The sequence below is a fragment of the Lutra lutra genome, chromosome 1 (assembly GCF_902655055.1).
Source record: "Lutra lutra chromosome 1, mLutLut1.2, whole genome shotgun sequence".
NCBI classification, from domain to species: domain Eukaryota; kingdom Metazoa; phylum Chordata; class Mammalia; order Carnivora; family Mustelidae; genus Lutra; species Lutra lutra.
Window position 1 is genome coordinate 95,770,205 of NC_062278.1, and position 7,722 is coordinate 95,777,926.

The 7,722-nt window shown below is 43.5% G+C and overlaps 1 protein-coding gene across 1 annotated transcript in view; it reads right to left on the bottom strand.

The window, feature by feature from the left end:
* Positions 1 to 5,930, bottom strand: part of SLC7A14 (solute carrier family 7 member 14) — a 109,177-nt gene extending 103,247 nt beyond the window's left edge. The window contains exon 1 of the mRNA XM_047730361.1: positions 5,672 to 5,930. The gene's annotated coding sequence lies outside the window, so the exon portion shown is untranslated. The remainder of the gene's footprint in view (positions 1 to 5,671) is intronic.
* Between the last annotated feature and the right edge of the window lie 1,792 nt (positions 5,931 to 7,722).

Here is a 7,722-nt window from a genome sequence, read left to right on the forward strand (position 1 = left end):
TTAATGTGTGTCTTGATCAGAATACGGGAAGGCTTGTTCTGACCTTCCCTAAAGTGGCACACAGAAGTCTCCACTTCAGATGACCAGTAGAGATGACTGGCACACAGGTGTGCCACTTTAGGTAACTACCCCTTTACCTCACCACAATGCCCTTTGTTCTATAAAAGATGTGGATTAAGGTTCAGAGAGGGTAGAGAATAACTGCATCGTGCCCTGGATCTTCTGGCCTTCCAGTTTCCCCCGTCAGTAAGCTAAGCTTCCACTTATGACCCCCAACAGATTTTACTTTAGAGAAGGGATGGTGTAGAGACCCTTTATTTAAGGTCAGAATTCCTAATGTACCTTTAAGAATTCAGTCAAACTGATAGTCTTTACTTTTATATTGGGTAAATCAGTGCATGAAATAGAATTATTTTTGTTTTCATCAGTTCATGAGATGGGTAGAAGCTCATTAAATCATCTCCTTCATCCATCCATGCTGAAGAAAATCAATAATACTTTTTCTGTTATCTGAACCACTATTGTCATGACTGGTTAATGGCTGGCAATTGACTTAGACCTTTTAGTTAAAGAGGGGCTCCTGGTGGCTCAGGTTGACTCTTGATTTTGGCTCAGGTCACCATCTCAGGGTTTTGGGATTAAGCCTGCATCAGGTTTCCCACTCAGTAGGGAGTTCACTTCTCCCTCTCCTTCTGTCCCTCCCCCTGTTCATGCACTAGCTCATGCCCTCTTGCTCTCAAATAAATAAACAAATCGTTTTAAAAAAACTATTAGTTAAAGGGTAAAAGCTGTTTCAGAACCACTGAGGCTTTCTAGGTTTTTTTTTTTTTCTGGAAAAAGGAAAATATTCAGGGCAAAATAAAGTAAACCATGAGCAATAAACAGTATTTCAGTTCATAGGAATTAACCAACAAGATTTTTTCTTCAGCATTCTACTTTTCAGGGAAAAAAATTACAACAAAAGCAAAATATATTTTTTCAAATTCAATGTGAAGTATAATTTATTTTATTCCTTGATATACCACCATATTTTAACATATTTAGAAATCTGCACATCATAGTTTTCCTACCACTCATAACTGGATAGTGTTAGTCATCTAACTCACTGAAAATAAACTTCACTTACATGGGGAAAAAACAAAATATATTTATCTGGGATTAAAAGTGTTCAGAAATGCATTCAGTTTAAACTACCCTATTTGTTTATATGCTATACAATCTCTATAAGAGATTATCAACCATTACATATCAATCATGCTCTCTGAAAAGGACTTTCATTTACCTATACTTTGAGTCTCACAATAACCCTTTGAGATGGGTGTAGCAATTCTCATCACCATTTTACAAATGAAGGAGTGGAGCTCCAGAGAGCCATATAATGTCACCAAGTAGGAAGTGGCTCACTTACTACTATCTCTAAGTCCTGTATTCTTTCTATATTTATCATACTATACTTACTAAGACAAAATGCACGTACATAAACACATAAACACACACATATATACATGTTGTTACATGTATATTTAATATGCATGTGTGTATGTGTGTGTGTGTGTGTATGTATAAAACCTGAATTTTGAATAAGAACTTCCAGGTTATTTCTAAGCTGGAACCCAGGAAACTAGCAAGACCCATTCCTGGTTTCACTTCATGGTAAAATGGAATCTATATGAAGCAAATCCCATGGTTGCCAGCTCCTTTAATGAGACATGTACTGTCCTTGCTAGTCTTATTGTCTTGAGCCTATTTGGGCTTTTGGGGGCGTCCTAGGCCACAAGTGGCTTTTCCGCCTTTGTTGGAAGAAGTTTTAAAGCACTGTTCCTATTTCTTCTTCACAGTTCCAAGTTCTCATTTTCCGTGAGGATGTTTTCAGCAATTTCCAAAGCAGCATTGTCCAATAGAACTTTGTGCAATGCTGGAAATGTTCTATATCTACATTGTTCAATTAAGTAGCCATTAGCCACATATGGCTATTGGGCACTTGAAATATGGCTAGTGTGATTAAAAAATTAAAGATTTAAAGTTAATTAAATGCTAATGTTAATTAATTAAAATTTAAATAGGTACATGTGGCTAATGATACTATATTGGGCAGAATGGTTCTAGACAGTTTAAGATTATGGTTTACAGGGCCCAGAGCATCCCAGCAACAACATCCTTGCAGGATCACTCTGTGAGGGCACAATAGAAGTTATGTATTTAGTTATGAATTGTGCCTTAGTTGGTTCTAGAAGGGGTTTGAAGCAAATCTTTAATATTAGAATTAAGAAGGTATATAGGGATCTTTAAGTAAAAGATAACAAATGAAGAGAAAATATGTTGTGGTAAATATTGAGATAAAAGAATAGAACATTACCATTTGAACTGAATTTGAGTTTCTAAACTTTACAGATTGGAACAGGACAGAACAATTCAATTCAATATAAAAATTTTCTTCTTGCCAGTATAATTATTAGGGTTACAAGAATCCAATTAATAAAGTTGAGATTTTATTAGGGACTGAAGAGAAGCAAGAAGAAATACATAGAACATCAGATTTGCTGCATGTTAGAGTGGACTAGAACTGTAGGACCACCACCTCTAATGAAATTATCTACTTGACAGAATTGTGAAGATTCAATGAAATTATTTATGAAAGGACCTAGGATAGTGCCTCACAGTTGATTGATATTAGCACTTATAATGATCATTTAATTCTGCCTGGATCTTTTTAAGGCCTCTTCCAAGTACCTGTGAGAACATAGGAAAATGCTTAGGATAATTTATTTGAAAAATTATTTTTTTGGGAATAGACCATAGAAGAGGAAGTACAGGCAACACAAAGGCAAGTAGAGAAATGTCATAGCCACATCCCCATTTTCAAATTACTACCATAGGGAGAACTGTTGCTGAGGAAGGTGGGTCAGGTACGTTGGGTCAGACAAAAATGAAACAGTGAGATCAGAGGGAAGAAGAATAGGAAGAAAATGTAGGTAACACGAGTGTTTGTATTTTAGGTATTTGTATCTGTGGCTTTTATTGAATGTACTTTACTGATGCTAATGTTCTTGTCAAAAATAACTCAAGAAAGAAGCAGGGAAGAATATTCGAGTCACTATGAGGGTAGTGAAAAGGACACTGACCTTGGAATCGAGTTATTGGGGTTCCAATTCTAACTTCTCAATCATGAGACTTAGACTAATCATCATCTTTTGGTCCCCAAATTCCCCTTCTTGGAAAACAATGATCTGCATGATGCTGAATGATCTTTAAGGTTATTCCAGCCCTAAAACTCAAGAGCATGATTCTAAATATGAAACCACTTGTGGGCTCTAGTCCTCCAGATCCCATGAAGCTTTGCTGCTCTATCAGGAAAGCCTATTGTTTTAGTCCTCAAACTTGTTTCTGTAATACTAAATATCAAGTTGTGTGAAGAGTGGTATCTCAATCAGCATGCACAAAAGCAGTTGGTATGGTGGGAGTGAGTGACAGTGGGTGGGTGAACAGATTAAAGAGGAATGGGTTGGAAAAGAGTAGCATGTGTGAAAAAGAAAGTAGACCTTCCTCTTTTGGCATTCTTTTGCTAATTTTCCAATAACAGCTATCCAAAGCCAAATGCCAAAATGAGGGCATGAAAATTGCTTGGAGTTTGGAGTTAGGCAGACCCGAATTTGAATCCAAGCTCTAGATTCAAGACATCTAACTTCATTTTTCTTATCTTTGTGATATTTACAGTTAGCAGCTATTATGAAGATTAAATGAGATAATATTACCCAGCAGATTGTAGATGTTCAGTAAATATTTTCTTAACTTGGCCTCCCCAAATTGGTTCAATTCTTTCCCATTTTACCCATAATATAAAAGACTAACCAAAGAAACAGCCATGCAGGGCTGCTTAGAGATCTATATCTAGAGGATGTAAACAATCTGTGGAGGGGAGGGAAGGGTGCTAAAGAGAGGAAAAAAACATAGCCAGGAATAGATAGCCCAGGTTCGCCATTAATGAAGTGAAGCCTCACAGTTCTCTGTTTCCTGAAAGCCACAAAAGTGTTCATCAGAATAACAACCTAACTGCTTTTCCAACACTTTACCAGTAGGGAGACTCACCGCACAGACAGAAGACATAGAAAGCGGAGCCACACATCCTTTTCCCACCTGAAGTTAGCAAATATGGATTCTGGAGTGACACCCACTCCTTGCTCCTCGACCCGAGATCGGAGTACCTCTTTCCAAGAGGAGTCCGGGGGAAGGCACAGAACCGCGGAACGCAGAGCACCTACACCTATCTCTCCAGCTTGCTTATTCCATCTGATCCTCCTTACATGGTTCTAACGCAGTTTCTGCCTGGGGGAAGTGCTGGGAAGCGGTGAGCCGCCAGTTCTCCCGCGCTATTAGTTCCCGACCTCGCCGAACTTTCAGCACCGCGGACAGCGCCCAACCCCGCTGTCCCCTTGCTCTCAGGCCCAGGCTCCACCCTGGTGCTGCTTTGCTGCCTGGGATGTTCTTCGGGACCCCTTACCCGGGGGGGATTGGCGGATTTACACTCTGTGGTCCTTGGCCAACTCCTTCCAGGGACTGGCCCCATCACTCTGAAGATTCCATCTGCTCCCCCTCCCAAGTTTTTCCTCTGAATTTGCATCCAGTTCAAGACTATCAGTTCAGGCAGGACTCTGAATGGAGTCTCGCACAGATAGTGCGGTGAGGAGTGCCAGGAGCAGGCGAGACAGCCCTGCTGTTCTAGCTTTCCTTCTATCTTTCCTGTTTTCCCTTTGCTTCTAGTCATTCGGCGACTTCTATTCTACTTTTCGATCACAATCTAAAATACACGTGTGTTGGGGGGTGACTCTCGTGAGGGAAGAAGGTTTGGGCTCCATCACGCGAGGCCACACTGCCTTACTCTGTTCTTCTGGATTTGTTCTTACACACGGATGTATTTGGGATGGGGGGAGAAAGGAAGCTCAGATGGGATGAATAAGTGCGGGCGAGAATCCTCTCCCCGGGGCTGCCCTCTCTGGCCAGAGATCTTCCCTGGACATTTCTCCCATCACGTCCTTCTCGCTGCCCCGCCGCGTATCACCACTCTCTGGGGACAGATACCCCTTGTGTAGCGCACCAGCCTGGTCTGGGTATCAGGCTCAGCTGGAGTCCTTTTGAAGAGTTTTGCTCCCAGGTAAAAGGACAGATGTTGTCCCCGCCCTCCCCTCGGGCTACGGCCGGAAAAACGTCCCTTCCTTTCCGTGGGCTCAGTCCGAGGCCGATAACCTAGCTGCGGGAGCTGGGTATATGACAAGGCAGGGAGAAAAGGACAGGCCCGGCATCTGTGGAGACCCAGGCGACCCGGACACTGCTCGAAGCTCCCTTCTCTGTCTCACTCCGGCCGCGCCAGGGCTGCATTTGCCCCAACCCCGCCTCCCCTGAATCAGAATCTGGCGTCCCCCGACCCCGGACACTGTCCAGACCCCATTTCTGGCCAGATACAAAGAGACCCCAACCCAGCTCCTTCCTTCTTCCAACGGACCCCTTCCCGGAGGGCGCCCTCAGCCTCCGCGCCATGTTCCTGTTTCCCCCCTCCCTCTGGCTCCGGCTCCCTCGTTCATTCAACAAGAAGCGACCATCGTCTTCGTGGGGGTCTAGTTTGAGTGCAGGGTTTCTGGAGGGGGACAGACTGCGGCGAAGGGTTACGTTAACTCACCAGAGGGCTGGAGGCGATTAACAGGCTGCGGGGACTGGTGGCTAGTCGTCTGCACTTACAGCGCCGGAGTCTGTCTCTCCCACTGTGATGCGGAGTGGCGGTGGCAAAGGAAGGCTGGAGGTAGCCGCTGCTGCTGAACAGCTCCTCAATTATTCAGTTCGACCCCCTCCTCACCTCCTTCCAGGCAGCCTGTCAGTCTTCTCTCCAGCTCGCCTGTCTCCGCCTTCCTGGAGTCACGTGGGCGGCCCATTACATTATTGAGCTGAGGCCTCTCTCCAGACGCCCCCGCCTCCCAGCGCGCACACACGCACACGCGCGCGCGCGTACACACACACACACACACACACACACACACACACACACACACCCAGCTTTATGCCACTCTCAACTCCTCTGTTGTCTACTGAGCCTCCGGGTGCCGTTTCCAGTATCTCAGGCTGTCCTAAGGCTTAGGGGCTCCTTTCCTGTTCCCTGCCCTGAGAAAGCAGGGCCAGGCAGAAGTCTGCAGTGTCGGTGTGTTGAGAAGGCATCCTCCCGCAGCTCCACCTTTGCTGGACTTGGCGCTGAACTACGCAGGCTCTCTAGACCTGCTTCTACCCTCTGAAAGCTTCCCTCCTCTGCTGAGCCTTGCTGCTCTTAAATTTATTCCACTTCCCCAGCATCACTGGAGAGAAGGGATGGGAGAGATTGATTTCGTCTTTCTTCCTAAAAAAGATAAGACCCTCCCCCTTCTCCAAAACTCAAGCAGGTCAAATTCATCTTTGGGTTCTCAGCATCTTATGAATGGAAAGACTGTGGGTTTGAGATTTGAAGACCCACCAGGAATTCTAGTCTGTGTGAGCTTGGGTTATTTAACTCCTATGCTTCCTTCTCTCATCTGTGAAATGATCACCTCACAGGACTGTTATGAGAATTCTAAACGATGATGTTCTTGAAATTGCCTAGCACAGTCCTGGACACATACTTGTAACTCAATAAATGAGAGTTCTTCCCTTGCCTCTATTAAAATAAATTTTAGAAAACAAGAACACTGTGATTTGTGCCAGCAGAATGCAAGTATTTTCTATGAAATTGGGATGGGCATCTGTGAAGTTAAGCTAGAGAGATAACCAGTCTGAAATGAGGCAGGAGAGACACAAGACTTATATTTTTCATTGGTTCCATTATAGTAAGTATCCCAGAACTATGTTATGACTCAAAAGGATGAGGACTACATTGTACTAATCCAGGCATGTCTGGTCTCATCAGAGAAAGAATTATTTAACATGCACTGAGTAGACTGATACAGATGGAAACTACCCACATGAATTCTTGCATCTTTGGTCCAAGCCCTCAAAAATACATGGAAACTGATGAAATGTAACTCTCTACCCTTGGAAATAAATTCACTGGACTTGTGTTTCAGAAGAATACTGGCTGACTGATACCCCCTCCCTAGGATAGAGCAGTTCAAATCTATCTTTAGTTTGTGGATTTTAGTTTAGAGGCTCTGGTTCTCCCCAGAAAACTGACTGAATGGTGCCAGGACAGTCTTGGTAAGTACACCTAGCTCAAGCTCATTACTATCTTGGATCCAGATCTGAAGTCTTGAGACATCCCCATAATCAAGATTATGAGAGTCCTTCAGGGTATGTCAGACCTCCTGGTATACCCAAGAAGCTCTGAAATATTGCAGGAAAGTCATAGAGTTAAATAATCAGAAGTTTGGAGTCTTAGTGCATGTTCTGCCTGTTACTTATTGTATGGTCTTTGGCAAATCATTCAAGCTTTCAGAGTGTCACCTTTAAAATGGGAATAGAGGGGTTCCTTGGTGACCCAGTTGGTTAAACATCTGCCTTTGGCTCAGGTCACCATCTTCAGGTCCTGGGGTGGAGCCCTGCATAAGGCTCCCTGCTCAGCAGGGAGTCTGCTTCTCTTTCTTTCCCTCTGTCCCTCCCCACTGTTCATTCTTTCTCTCTCTCAAATAAAGAAATAAAATCTTTCAAAAAAAATGGAAATGGAATGTTTATCTGCCTTCTCCATGAGATAGTTGTAATACTAAAATGGGATAA